A 14635-nucleotide genomic window follows, 5' to 3' on the forward strand; every position below is an offset into this window, starting at 1 on the left:
AGATTCACGGTTTGATGACTGAAATTCTCATAAAGGTTCTCAGCTGTATTTTCTGTATTTTGTATTCTGCATTTTTCAAGCTTTTCCTGATACATTTTGCTATTAAAGAAAAACATCACCAGGCACGGTGGCTCACATGTGTAATCCCAGCACTTTGGGAGGTCAAGGTGGGTGGATTACTTGAGGTCAGAAGTTTGTGACCAGCCTGTCCAACATGGAGAAACCCCGTCTCTACTGAAAATACAAAAATTAGTCAGGCGTGGTAGTGCGCGCCTGTAATGCCAGCTACTGGGGAGGCTGAGGTGGGAGGTGGAGGTTACAGTGAGCCAAGATCGTGCAGCTGCACTCCGGCCTGGGTGACAGAGCAAGACCCTGTTAAGAAAGGGAAGGGGAAGGGGATTTTTTTTTTCCAGAGAAAAAAATAAGACCCCCACCCAGGCACAGTGGCTCACGCTTGTAATCCCAACAATTTGGGAAGCCAAGGTAGGAGGATTGCTTAAGGCCAGGAGTTCAAGGCAAGTCTGGGCAACATAGCAAGACCCTATCTCTACAGCAATTTTTTTTTTTAGTTGCAGCTTTTATGCCCAGATCCTGCTGGAAATTCTAATGGGTCCAAATAGATAAAATTGTAGCTTTTACCCCCAACATCCAGAGAGTACCCCATGTTATTCCAACTTCTACTTAAATCAAGTTTGTCAAACCCACAGCCTATGGGTTGCATGTGGCCCAGGATGGCTTTGAATGTGGGCCAACACAAATTTGTAAACTTTATTACAGCATTACGAGATTTTTTTGTGATTTTTCTTTTTAGCTCATCAGTTATCGTTAGTGTATTTTATGTGTGGCCCGAGACAATTCTTCTTTCAATATGGCCCAGGGAAGCCAAAAGATGGGACACCCTTGATTTAAATCAAACCCATCCAATTCAAAAAGCCATGCTTACAACCCCATGACAAAGTTGTTTTCAACCTTAGACATACAGATTTTATTCGTATGGCCAGGAACTTGGTGACCCTCTGATGGAAGTCTGGTGACATGGCAGTGAGCTGAGCATCTCAGACCCCAAAGGGATATTCCCAGGATGCCTTCTGCTCTGCACAGGGATGGCACCTCCTCCTGTCTCCCATGGCGGGGTGGCTCTGTGGCACCTGCTGGGTTTTCTCTTGCCCATTATCCACATGCCTCTGTTCTACTGGGACAGAGCTGGTTGGAGCTGTCTTGTTCTAAATTTAGGTGAAGGTAGTAGGCTCATATCGAATGCAATTTGACCTAGAAAATGCCTTTAATTGAGGTTTATTGGAGAACTGGTTATGCCAACAAGTAAGTTTCCCACTCAGAAGAAAGTCTCCACTGATTAGACTGATGGATACTGTGACAGCGCCTAAATAACCCTTCAATATGCTCTTATTGCCAACTCCCCAGGCCTCACTGATGGCTCCTTTCCTGCCCACTGGCTTCCCTTGCATGTAAAGGCTTTAAGAACTCCTAACTGCTACTTGCCTAAATATATAAACATGTTATATATAAACATACATGTCATCCTGGGACAATTTAACAGGCATTACAAACCCTGGGGAAAAAAGGCTTTTTAACCCCATCTAAGAATTGAAAAATAATTCTATAAGATACCCGAAGAAAATTTTAAAAATGTAGAATCCATTAAGCTGCACTAAATCAATAATCTGTGCTTATAGAAGGCCATAAATATGCATTTTTCATTATTATTGTCCTGTTAGCCATCTGCCTTACAGTCCCCATTCTTTGCCAAATTTCTGCTTCATTAAAACCAATGGCACCTATTTATGAGCTAAGTTAGCATGAACCTGGCACCAGCCATTCAAAGACTGGGGGAAAGATTTTTTTAAAAACCGACTCCAAAAATAAGTGTTTTAAAACTCAAGGTAAAAAGACATTGGCTGTCCTACAATTAGGCTCATCTATCTTTTTGCAAAACTCACAAAATTTCTAAGCATGCAATCCTACTCTTCCCCTTCCCCCATGTTTGATTTATTTCTATAAAGAATAATTTAGGATGAAAAGAATGCATTTTCCCAGATAATTTTCCATAATTAATGCCTTCAGAAATTCAAGAGGAAATGAATACTTTTATGCCTGAGTTATCTTTATTTAACAAAAGCATATTTTAGAAAAATCCACACTCATATTCCCCTTTATAGTTTCCAAGACACTTGGAAGTAGATTTTCATTTACTCCTCATGGCCACATTATCTGCTGGTTACCAGATACACTGAGCAGACCACTGGGTACTGGCAGATAGTGACTGGCTTAGGTGTGTATGTTCTTTCTGTGGGGACTCAGCTCTGCCTGATTCTTGGGACACCTCCCACTTCCCCAGCATCTGGCCCTTTGAATCCCAACTTGTTCCCTGTTGTTCTTCGATGCTTTCTGGTCTGGTCTATGATTTTCCCTTGATGCCTTTTATATCCAGTATATCATTTCCTCTCAGGTGTCCTTGCTCTTCGTTTTTCCCATACTTGGAGGTTGTGCCACTCCCCTGCAGCCTATTTAAGCCTGGCCCAGCCAACATAAGCTCCCGGCTCCTCTAACCCCTAAAGCTCTTGCCTCTGAACTCAAGCCTGGTGTGTGCTGTAGGATTAAGTCACTGGGGATTAGTGTCCTTAACCGGTCCGTAAGCTCCTTGAGGCCTGGACCATGCCTTTCACTGCAATGTTTCCATAATCCCCACTGCAGTGCTGAACACGTAATAGTTAACATTCAAAAATATTCGATGTTGGCCAGCCACAATGACTCAAGCCTGTAATCCTAACACTGTAGGAGGCCAAGACGGGAGGATCATTTGAGACCAGCCTGGGCAACATAGTGAGACCCCATCTCTACAAAAAGTACAAAGATTAGCTGCATGTGGTGGTGCACACCTGTAGTCCCAGCTACTCAGGAGGTTGAGGTGGGAGGATCGCTTGAGCCAGGAGTTTTAGGCTTCAGTGAACTATAATCGAGCCACTGTACTCCAGCTTGGATGACAGAGTGAGGCCTTGTCTCTTAAAAAAATTAATTAATTAAAATTTGATGTTGGTATTTTGTACCACTGGACACATGTGGAATCATAGAAGGAATACAAATAAGACCTTGCATTTAGAACATTTTTGTTTTCAAATCAGGTTCATGTTTATTATTTCATATGCTCCTCACAACAACTTTGGGATATAGGGAATGTAACCTTCATTCCACACACGTCCCAGAGATACAGAAGGGGTAACTATCGCCCAGGGGCCACAGTGCAACAGCAGAGAATCCAAGAGGCCCCTGCTGCCGTGCGGGGATCTTCAGAACTCAGTGACAGAACATATCCTAGTACCTTTACAAACAGAGAGTGCCTGAGCCCTTCACCTGTGTTCCACACAGCCACTTCCTTGAGTGTCTCAAATATGGCACAGACCCTAAGTCAGCCCCTGAAAGATCTGCAGGAACAATTTAATCTCTTCAAGGTGAATTTAAAAAAGAAAGCCTTCATCAAGAGACCCAGGAATATTTCCTCTGTGTCTCCAAAATAGAAGGAAAATGCTCTGAATGTCTAAAACGGAAACTCTCAATAAACAGGAACTACTCTTTCCAACTAGAAATACATTTTTTTTTAATTTAAAAAGTTTAGGCCCGGTGCGGTGGCTCATGCCTGTAATCCCAGCACTTCAGTAGGCCAAGGTGGGCGGATCACCTGAGGTCAGGAGTTCGAGACCAGCCTGGCCAACATAGTGAAACCCCATCTCTACTAAAAATACAAAAAAAAATTAGCAGGGCATGGTGGTGAGTGCCTGTAATCCCAGCTACTCTGGAGGCTGAGGCATGCGAATTGCTTGAACCCAGAGGCAGAGGTTGCAGTGAGCTGAGATTACATCACTGCACTCCAGCCTGGGCGACAGAGTGAGACTCCATCTCAAAAATAAGTAAATAAATAAATAAATACAATAAAAATAAAAAGTTTAAGGGCTGGGTGCAGTGGCTCACACATGTAATCCTAACACTTTGGGAGGCCGAGGTAGGTGGATCCCCTGAGCCCAGGAGTTTGAGACCAGTATGGGCAACACAGTGAGATCCCATCTCTACAAAAAATAAAACAGATTAGCTGGGTGTGGTGGCCTGTGCCTGTGGTCCCAGCTTCTTGGGAGGCTGAGGTGGGAGGATCACTTGAGCCTTGAAGGTCAGGCTGCAGTGAGCTCCAATCTGGGCAACAGACTGCTCTAGTCTGGGCAACAGAGTGAAACACTGTCTCAAAAAAAAAAAGTTTAAAACATGAAAATTTCTTCCAACATAGGCCAAAGAGCCCACTCCAGCCCCGCTCAGCCCCCTGGTGATACTTCTTCAGGTTGCCAGGTTTCCTCTGCAGCACTTCGGTCTTGAAGGGTCCAACTGCTTTAGGACAGACATCACCATCCCCCAGTGCTTGGGCTGCAAGCAGTTCTTTACACCCAATGATGTCAGGGGAAGAAAATTCACACAAGAGGAGTCACGCCCAGGGAGAGCTTAGGATCTGGATCTGGGAGGAACCCTGGGCATGGTAGAAGCTTCTGGAACAAAATGGGGCTCTTTGAGGGCCTGGAAGGCAGCTTCACAGCACTCTGCCTTGAACAGGTAATTCATTTTTCTCCCCTCTCTCATCTGATTCCGTTCAGGAAACGGAACAGGGGACACTCAGAAACTGTTCTGATTCACAGATTCAGCAAGCACCTCGGTTTAAACTGATCCTCCAGTAACAGGAGAAAGAGAAGAGGAAGCACAAGGTCAGAAGCTAATAAACAGAGTCTTGCTGGACAGCAGGAGAGAGAAGAGAGGCAAAGAATCTTTCTTTACACGAGGCTGCAGTTTGCACAATTTTTACCACTGGGGCCTCCTCGCTGATGTAGCCCAAAAGAAACACTGTGTATTGAACGGAGGCATTGTTTTACTCACCTTATTGGTTAGGCTCTGATCATAACAATAATCAACATTCTTTGTAAAATATATGGAAAATATGTTCCAAAACCAAAAAAAATCCATAACTGCTATCAATATATTTTGATGTTTTTTTCTTCCAGGTTTTTTCTTTTTCCTTTTTTTTTTTTTTTTTTTTCTTTTTTTAAAGAGGCAATGTCTTACTTCGTCACCAGGCTAGAGTGCAGTGGCCCGATCTTGGCTCACTGTAGCCTCAAACTTTTGGGCTCCAGTGAGCCTCCCTCCTCAGCCTCCCAAGTAGCTGGGACTATAGGTGTGAGCCACCACTCCCAGATAATTTTTAAATTGTTTCTGTAAATACAAGGTCTTGCTATGTTGTTCAGGCTGTTCTCGAAGTCCTGGGCTCAAGCGATCCTCCCGCCTCAGCCTTCCAAATTGCTGGGGTTACAGGCATAAGCCACCATGTCCAGCCTCTTCCAGGTTTTTTATAGATTTTTAATAAAGTTGGAATTATAGGATATCTAATTTTATAGCTTTTTTAAACTTAATACAATACAAGATTTCCCCCACAATAATACTTTCTAACACATGACACATAGGAACAGCATAACAGTTACTTACGCAGACCCGTGATTCACTTCCTCTCTCCCCTGTGGTTGGATATTGAGGTTATCCAGTACCATTTCCAGGCCTGGAGCTCTAGGCCAAGTTTTGCAAAGAGCCGTTCCTCTTCTCACTGTTTATTCTCCTCCGAACCTCACCAGAAGTCCTCCGCACACGTTCTTTATGGGGGTCATCTTTCCCTGAACTGTTTGGCTACTTTAGAAGTCAAATCAAGACTAGAAGTATGAAAGCCAGTCACAATTTCACAACAATCAGGATCCATCATCCACCATTTGGTTGGTACCTACAGAAAACATTTTAAGGCAGTACTGTACTGAAAAATCCAAAACACGCCATTACCTTAGCTCCGGGTCTTCTGTCCCTAGTGATGAAGCAAAGCCAATAGCTGTGCAAACAGAGTGGGGAGTAGACAGGGCGCCCTTGAGAGGCTGCCAGAGCTAAGCCCAACTCCTCTGTGACTGGCTGTGCGAGCACAGACAAGACACTGAACTTCTCTGTTTCACTTTCTGTAAAATGGGAATAATAATATGGTAATAATAATAATAATATTTGCCATGCACAGCCATGATAAGGCTAGCAACCGTATTAGAAGCATGTTAATCACCTGGCACAACCCAGGCTTATAATAAACATTGGTGATTAATTTCGCAGGGGACGGTGGCACACACTGTAGTCCCAGCTACTTGGGAATCTGAGGCGGGAGGATTGATTGAGCCTGGAAGTTCAAGGTTACAGTGAGCTAAAGACACCACCGCACTCCAGACTGGGAAACAGAGTGAGACCCTATCTCTTTAAAAAAAAAAAAAAAAAAAAAGTGATTATTACCCTATTTCTGCATTTTTCTTTGACTACGATTTTGTAATAGGTGATTTCTAACAGGACCTGCAGACACTTTGGCAGGATAAACTACATTTTATGTGAAATAAAGCATGTTCAAAAAGCAAGGGGGCAGATGGTGGCTGAAAGAAACTCCACCTGAAACCCAGGCTGTTTATTTTCCCAGGTCCTTGCTAAGATTTCCAAACTACAAGGGAAAAAGCTAAACTGATTGCTAGATTTCCCTGCCTGCTCAAGACCACACCCCCACTGGCAACATAATTCTTGGTGAGGATGAAAAAACTAAATCTATACTTGCCTTGAAAAGCATTCATGCAAAATAAAGCCCAGATTCATAAGTGATCTGACTTCAGCATCACTTTTCAAAACAGTATCCTGTTACCAGCTAAAGCAAACTGAGCGGTTTCAACCCCAGGAACTGACAGGCAGTGCAAAAGGGCAGATTGGAAGAGATTAAATATTTGTGCAAAAGCCCGTACGCCCCTTCACAAAGGGCTGCCTCTGTCTGACATAAAAGGGAAGGGATGCGGGAACTGAGAAGACGGCCTTGTCTTTCCAGAGGAAGGACTGATTGGGGCCGGAGGAGGTGAAGGGGAGAGAAAATAGCAGAGGAAGGGAGAAATCAGATGGGTGTGTGTCCCGTGGTCGCTGTTGAGCTGGGCCAGGTTGCTGTCATCGGCGGAGGCTGCACTTCTGACCCCTGCGGTGAAGCCAGGCCACGCGGGCTCAGGGGCAGACGGAAACAGGATGACTCGAGCTTTGAAGCTGCCAGCCTGTGATGGCAGAGAGACCAGAGAGAGAAGCCCGCTCCAGAACCCACTCTCTGAGCAGCAGCACCATATTAATTTGCAGGGAGGGGTGGGGGAGGGCAGAGGAGGAGAGGGGTGGAGGGGGGAGGGCAGGAGAGGGCGGGCTGGCACCCAGGCCAGGGAAGAGGGTCATGTGCACACCGCAGCCTAAAGGCCTGCCCGGGGGTGCCCAACAAGGACTCTAGAGAAGGGAGATTTTGAAAAATTATTTTTTAAAAAAATTCGTAGTTTTCGACTCTGCTGACAATCGATCAACCCTTGTTTCTGCCAGTGGCTGCCAGGAACTTAGAATTTAGAAGAGAAAAAAGAAGAGGAAAAGAAAAAATCTACAACGGAGTAGTCTGTGCGGGCGGTGGGGAGATTGCTGATGAGAGTCTTTGAGGAATTGGGATTTTTCTGTGGACTTCGGAGCTCCTCGGGGGCTCACCACGAAGACCAACATGGGGCCGGCGGCGCAGCGAAAAACACCCCTGGGAGGCCCTTTGAACACAGCTCAGGTTACCACATTTGTGGAAAGACTACGGGAGGGACGGCCTGCGGTCCCTTGGGCCAGTTAACGGACTTTGCTGGAACTGTGGTTCCAAACCCTGGCTCACAATGCAATCGTCAGGACACGTCAAAAAATGCAGATGCCAGGCCTGGCTCACTTGAGTTAAATCAGGCTCCCTGAAGACTAACGGGGTCCTGATGCGGATGTTTGTTAACGCCCCGTTAATTCTAATACTCAGCCAAGGTCATGAGGCCTGAGTACGAGACTTAACGGGACCCTGCTAAGCACAGGCTTCCCTTGGGCTACGGTGCCCATTTCCGTCTCCGCACTGGGAGAAGAGCATCAAGGTCACCCACCTTCCGGCTCCCGTGAAGTCTCAGGAAGTCGTTCCTCTGGGATAGCTGAGAGTCAATACAGGGACCTGTACAGTGGAGCCTCCTCACCAGAGTAGCCAGGGGACAACAGAGGCCGGAACATACACACACTCAGCAAGTTTTCAGAGGCCAGGCACGGAGGCTCATGCTTGCAATCCCAACACTTTGGGAAGCCGAGGTGGGAGGATTTCTTGAGGCCAGAAGTTTGAGACCAGCCTGGGCAACATGACAAGAGCCCCCTCTCTACAAAAAGAATTAAAATAATTAGCCAGGTGTGATGACTCACACCTGTAGTCCCAGCTATGGAGGAGGCTGAGGCAAGATCTTCCCAGCCCAGAAGTTCAAGCCTGCAGTGAGCCATGATAGAGTGAGAACCCGTCTCAAAAAAAAAAAAAAAAAAAATATGTGAGTAACTGTGCCAGGCACTATGCTATGCAAATGGTGAGCATAGCCAATTGGTTGATTCTGCAGCTCTGGGTTTTCTCTGTAGGCAGGGGCAGGAGAAACAGCCATACCCTGAGGTTTGCAAGTGCAGAGAGAGCAAAAGCACAATTTCCAAAAAGCTAAATCCAAGACCCTTTATGCAAATATAAAATGAATACACGTCAAACACCTTATCTCACTCACTAATTAATGAGGAAATCAGTAAGATCTTAATACCAGTTCAGAGAGATCTGAGGAGCTAGGTATTTATAGGCAATTTACAAAAGGAATGTTAAGGTACAATTACTGGCTACTTAACAACTTCCAGGGAAATAAACTATAAACTATGGAGTTGTTTTTGTTTTTCCTGCCAGATAGAAATTATTTTCATCTCTACAAAAAAATCTACAACTTAACACGTAACTTCTCTAAGTCTAGGAATTTTAAATAACAGTTAAGAGTGTGTTGAACAAAGTGCTTCTGCCGCCATATGACATTGCAAGGACCTGATGCCTACAGATTTGCCTTGAGGTCTCGCTCTGCCACCCAAGCTGGAGTGCAGTAGCACAATCATAGCTCACTGCGCCCTCAAATTCCTGGGCTCCAGCAATCCTCCCACCTCAGCCTCCTGAGTAGCTAGGACTACAGGCACAAACCACCATGCCCAGCTAATTTTTCTTTCTTTCTTTCTTTCTTTTTTTTTTTTTTTTTTTTTTTTTTTGAGACAGAGTCTGACTCTGTCACCCAGGCTGGAGTGTAGTGGCACGATTTCCGTTCACTTCAAGCTCCGCCTCCCAAGTTCACACCATTCTCCTGCCTCAGCCTCCCGAGTAGCTGGGACTACAGGCACCCGCCACCATGCCCAGATAATTTTTTGTATTTTTAGTAGAGATGGGTTTCAACCATGTTAGTCAGGATGGTCTCAATCTTCTGACCTCGTGATCCACCTACCTCGACCTCCCAAAGTACTGGGATTACAGGCATGAGCCACCACGCCCAGCCATAATTTTTCTATTTTTTGTAGTGATAGAACCTCACTATGTTGCCCAGGCTGGTCTTGAACTCCTGGGCTCCAGTGATCCTCCCTCCTCGGCCTACCAAAGAGCTGGGATTACAAGTGTGAGCTGCTGTACCCAGCCAATCATTTTTCTTGATAGCAAGAGACAGGTGATGAGATCACAGAAATACAAAGAAATATGAAGGTGGCATTGCACAGGAAAACTCAGAATCTATGCAATTACAAACCAATAAAGTATAGGTGCTGTCTGGTTATACTGAGCCACGCTAAGGAGTCACCCACACATCAGCTGTGGCTCTGTCTCCTCAACATCCTGGGTAGACTGACTCCACCTTTTATAAACATCGGAAAGCCCAAGGTCTTCTGCTAGATTCCTGAGACCTAAAGAGCTTACATTTTCATGCTTTTCTCTGGCTCTGAGCCTCTGCTTCTGCTGAATTCGTTCATTTAAAAATCCTCTCCCTTCCTTGCTATTGTGTCACTGACAGGAAACGGGTCTCTTTTCTTCATCTGGACAATACAGAAATAAAATTAAATTAAACCTTCCATAGAAGATATTTATATGGACTTTCCTTAGAAGGTTTAGGAAGACAGAAAGATCTAGATTTCCAATGCAAAAAACTCAGACATGAGAAATTCCTGTTTCCCAAATGATGCTTCTCCTCCTGCTCCCCTTCTAGGGTTTTTCAAAAACTCTTCTTTTTTCTCTCTGACCAAACACCTGTTTTTCTTTTATTCTGTTTTTTGCTTGTTTATTTTTATCATCTTGGCTGCTAATTATTCAGGTGCTCAAAGTTTTATCTTCTCATTAAGCAGTTGATGAAAAAGTGCTCTTAAATGAAATTCGATCCCACCTGTAAGAAAAATTTTGGTGCCAGCGGATAAGAAAGCAAAAATTTCCCCCACATTTAGAGTAAAACATATATGTAATAGAGCTCTCTTCCCACCCCCACTTCCCCCACAGCACTGCTCACTCTGTCCCAGCCCCACACACCTGGGATCTAACCTGTTCCCCACACCCCCAGAATCTAACCTGTTTCCGGCACAGCCAGCAGCTTCTTGTTCCTCTCACAGGTCCCCGCTCAGTGGCCACAGTCTCATGGCGAGGACCGTGGGAAACTCTCCTAGGTGTGAAATGAAAGAGGCACCAAAGCACTCAGTCATCAGGATCAGCAAGGTTTTAATGCATGATCTATTTGCAATATGTAATGCATTGAACTAATGCAAAAACTCCATGATGAGCAAAATGCCAACATTTCAAGGATAGGACCAATATTACTGATTTTTTTTCCCTTTTTCTTTTTCCCTAGGTTTGAATGTGGCTCTTCACAGCACTATGAGTGATTTCCATTTTATTTTGAATTTTTTTTCTTTGTTTTTTCTTTTTTTTTGAGATGGCGTTTCGCTCTTGTCACCCAGGCTAGAGTGCAATGGCGTGGTCTCAGCTCACCGCAACCTCCACCTCCCGAGTTAAAGCAATTCTCCTGCCTCAGCCTCCCCAGTAGCTGAGATTACAGATGCCTGCCACCACGCCGGGCTAATTTTTTTTTTTTTTCAGTACATACAAGGTTTCACCATGTTGGCGGGCTGGTCTTGAGGTGATTCACTAGCCTTGGCCTCCCAAAGTGCTGGGATTACAGGCATGAGCTGCTGTGCCTGGCCTCTTTTGAAATTGTGATATTTTCTTCATTTTGGATTTTTTGCATTAATTTTGATTTTTAAAAAGTGATGCCTTCAAATATCATTTATCTTGACTACTGAGTTTTTGGACACTCCCTTAAATTGTGTGCTAAGGCTTCACCCTCATCCCAGCCCTGGAAGTATTCTAATCAGGGTGGAAAATAAAGCTAGTTGTCCTTTCTGAGCAATAAGTAAGGGAAGGAAGGAAGGAAGGAAGAAAGGAAGGAAGGAAAGAAGGAAGGAAGGAAGGCAGGGAGGGAGGGAGGGAGGAAGGAAGGAAGGAAAGGGAGGGAGGGAGGGAGGAAAGCGAGGGAGGAAGGGGGGGAAGAAAGAAAGAAAAAGAGAAAAAAGGGGAGGGAGGGAAAAAAGAGAAAAAAGGAAGAAAGGAGAGAAAGAAAAAGAGAGAAAGAAGGATCTTTCCGAGAAATAAAAGGTAGAGAAGTGGAGTGGGGTTTGTCACACTGACTTAGCCAGGAACAGCAGATGGTAAGCAGTATTCCTAGCAGAGCAAGCTGGCAGGAGAATCTGTCAGGCCCCCGTCTCATCTAAAGATAGTGAGTTGTGTTGGTTCTCACCCCTGGCGGCACAGGAGAACCATCCAGGGAAGTTTTTAAAAAATACTAATGCCCCGGCCCTCCCCACAGACTAAAAAGTCAAAACCTCTGAGCATGTGGCCATCAGGCCACTGTCATTTGCCACCAAGGTCATGAACCCCAGGCTCCTTCCAGCTCCAATATTCTGGACTGTCTCTGTTTGCTCTGCGGCTGCTCTTGCAGGGATCGGTAAGGTCGCTTTTGTAAACTCCTTAAAGAAACCTTTGAGAATCTGAAAACAACAACAACAATACACTCCCCTCTTTGGCAAAATGCTCATTTCGCACACGCACAATTCAGTTTCAGGAATCCCACAGCCCCCTCCTTACTCTCGAGAAGCCACCAATTGGTTCTAAATTATAAATTCCTGATCTATTTTAAATAGCATCCAAAAAATCTTGATTCTTTGTGTGTGACCCCATGCTAAGTGCTGCATGCGGGAGTTTATCTGGACCCGTTTCTCTCCCTGGAAGCTAAGACACAGCTGGCGGGGCAGACTGCAGTTCCTGCTGCCACCTCTTGAACTCCCTTCCGCAGTTTTCAGAGTACACGCCTCAATCTAAGGCTCCCGGCCCTGACTGCCGTCAGACTCACCTGAGAGCTGTTAAAAAACATTCCTGCCTGGGACCCACCCTCAGAGACCCTTATTTACTGAATCTGCAATGGACATGGGCATTTTTTATCATTGATTTATTTACTGAGACAGGATCTTGCTCTGTCACCCAGGCTGGAGTGCAGTGTTGCGATCATAGCTCACTGCAGCCTTGAACTCCAGGACTCAAGCCGTCCTCTCGAGTAGACAGGACTACAGGCATGCCACTGCACCTGGCTAATTTTTAAATTTTTTTTATAGGTATAGGGTCTCACTTTGTTGTCCAGGCTGGTCTTGAACTCCTAGGCTCAAGCGATCCTCCCATCTCAACCTCCCAAAGTGCTGGGATTACAGATATGAGCCACTACATGTGGCTGACATCAGCATATTTTAAAGCTATACGGTGCCTCTCATGGGCAGGCAGGATGAGAGCCCCTGTCAGTCATGCGGTGGGAGACATGGAGGGCTGCCCCGGGACAAGGGCCTGCTGCACAGGTAAGCTGGCTTGAGGGGGCTTCTGATCTAATCACTCCCAGCTGCAGGCCCAGCTAAATGGGTGGTTTTTTAAGCTACTTAAAGTTTAATAATCCAAAATATAGAGCGCTTTTAGCACAGTGTAACAAGAAGAGAACTGGCCAAGGAATGAGAAACTGAGGGTTCAGGTCCTCGCCGTGCTAACAATTTTGTGACCTTGGCCGAGATTCCACTCCCCAGAGCCTGCCTCTTGCACCAGCAGTTAAGTGCACAGCCTACTGGGCTTGGCAGACATCAGGTCAAATCCCATCTCTGCAGCACAGCGACTAACTTACCCTGCCTTTGCCCTTGTTTGATCGTCAAATAGTATTACCTCATGGGATTGTCCTGAATATTGAAGTGCCTAGCATAAAATGGAGAGCAAGTGCTCAATACGTTTTTGTTATTATTATGATTCAGCTCAGCAAACCTCACAGAGCCACTGTGAGGACAAATGGAGTAATATATATGCAGCCCCTAGTTAACTGTGAAGTACTGTACGGTAGTGTCACTGCTGTTGACCTTGTGACTTTCAGTAGACTGAAGCCAGGATGTGAGTTTGTGGATTTCAGAGTTCCTGGAACAGAACTCGTTTCTTACTGCCCCCACCTCAGTGCTTTCAGAAAGCTTGCTTGAGATCAGAATTTGAAGCTGGGCGCAGTGGCTCATGCCTGTAACCCCAGCACTTTGGGAGGCTGAGGCGGGAAGATCGCTTAAGCCTAGGAATTGGAGATCAGCCTGAGCAATATACGGACCCTATCTCTACAAAAAGATAGGTTCTATCTGTAGACCCTATCTCTACAAAAAATCAAAAAAAAATTAGCTAGGCATGGTAGCATGCGTCTGCAGTCCCAGCTACTCGAGAGGCTGAGGTGGGAGGATTGCTTGAGCCTGGGAAGCAGAGGTTGCAGCGAGCTGAGATCATGCCATTGCACTCCAGCCTGGGCATCAGAGTGAGACCTTGTCTCAAAAAGAAAAAAAAAAAATGTTTTTTGAGAGAATTCTGGAACAGTCCCATCCTAGTCAGATTGGGAACCACAGTACATTTGGCCAAGCAGCCTTGTAATGGTTGACAGTTGCTTTCTCACACGAGGCTGAATGAAAACCTAGCTCTCAGGGTCCATGCAAAGCCTAAATACAAGGGCAACAGCAGTGATTGGACTGAATTGGTTAAATTAGAAAAAGAAATCAGGTGAGCATTATCTCATTCTAGATATTTGAAATGCTCCCACAGTGAGGCCTAGCAGAGCTTGTAGGCATCTGAAATACTTAAGAGGTATAGCTCAGAAACTATAGACCTTGCCATTTGCTCTTCTGTGTCTTTACAATGAGTGCTGACAAATGCAACCTGAAAAAACTCAACTCCTAAGATTCCTGGCCTTCCAGTGAATACACAGTGTTGGGGCATGTGGTTCCCTGATCAGTTAAAGAAGAATCTGTCCATTTCAGAAAGCAGATCAGAAACTGCTTTCATCCAATTAATGAAATGTTGTTGCCTTTACCGGCATAGTAGTATGCATTGCACTCACAAGTTCAGGCATCCAAGTAGTAGCTTGCTACCTGCTTGAAAAAAGAAAAGGAAAGAGGAAGAGATAAAAAAAAAATCCACTAAATTCTCAAAAGTACCCTGCAATACTGAATATAAAGTGTTGGAGCCATGGTATAATGGTTTGTCAGCTGAAAAATCAAAATGTTTTACACACAGCAGATTCATGGGCATTGCAGAGGGTAACAACTAATGACATAATAATAATAATGCTTAATAAATGTTCTT

The sequence above is a fragment of the Macaca thibetana genome, chromosome 9, assembly GCF_024542745.1.
Source record: "Macaca thibetana thibetana isolate TM-01 chromosome 9, ASM2454274v1, whole genome shotgun sequence".
Taxonomy (NCBI): Eukaryota; Metazoa; Chordata; class Mammalia; order Primates; family Cercopithecidae; genus Macaca; species Macaca thibetana.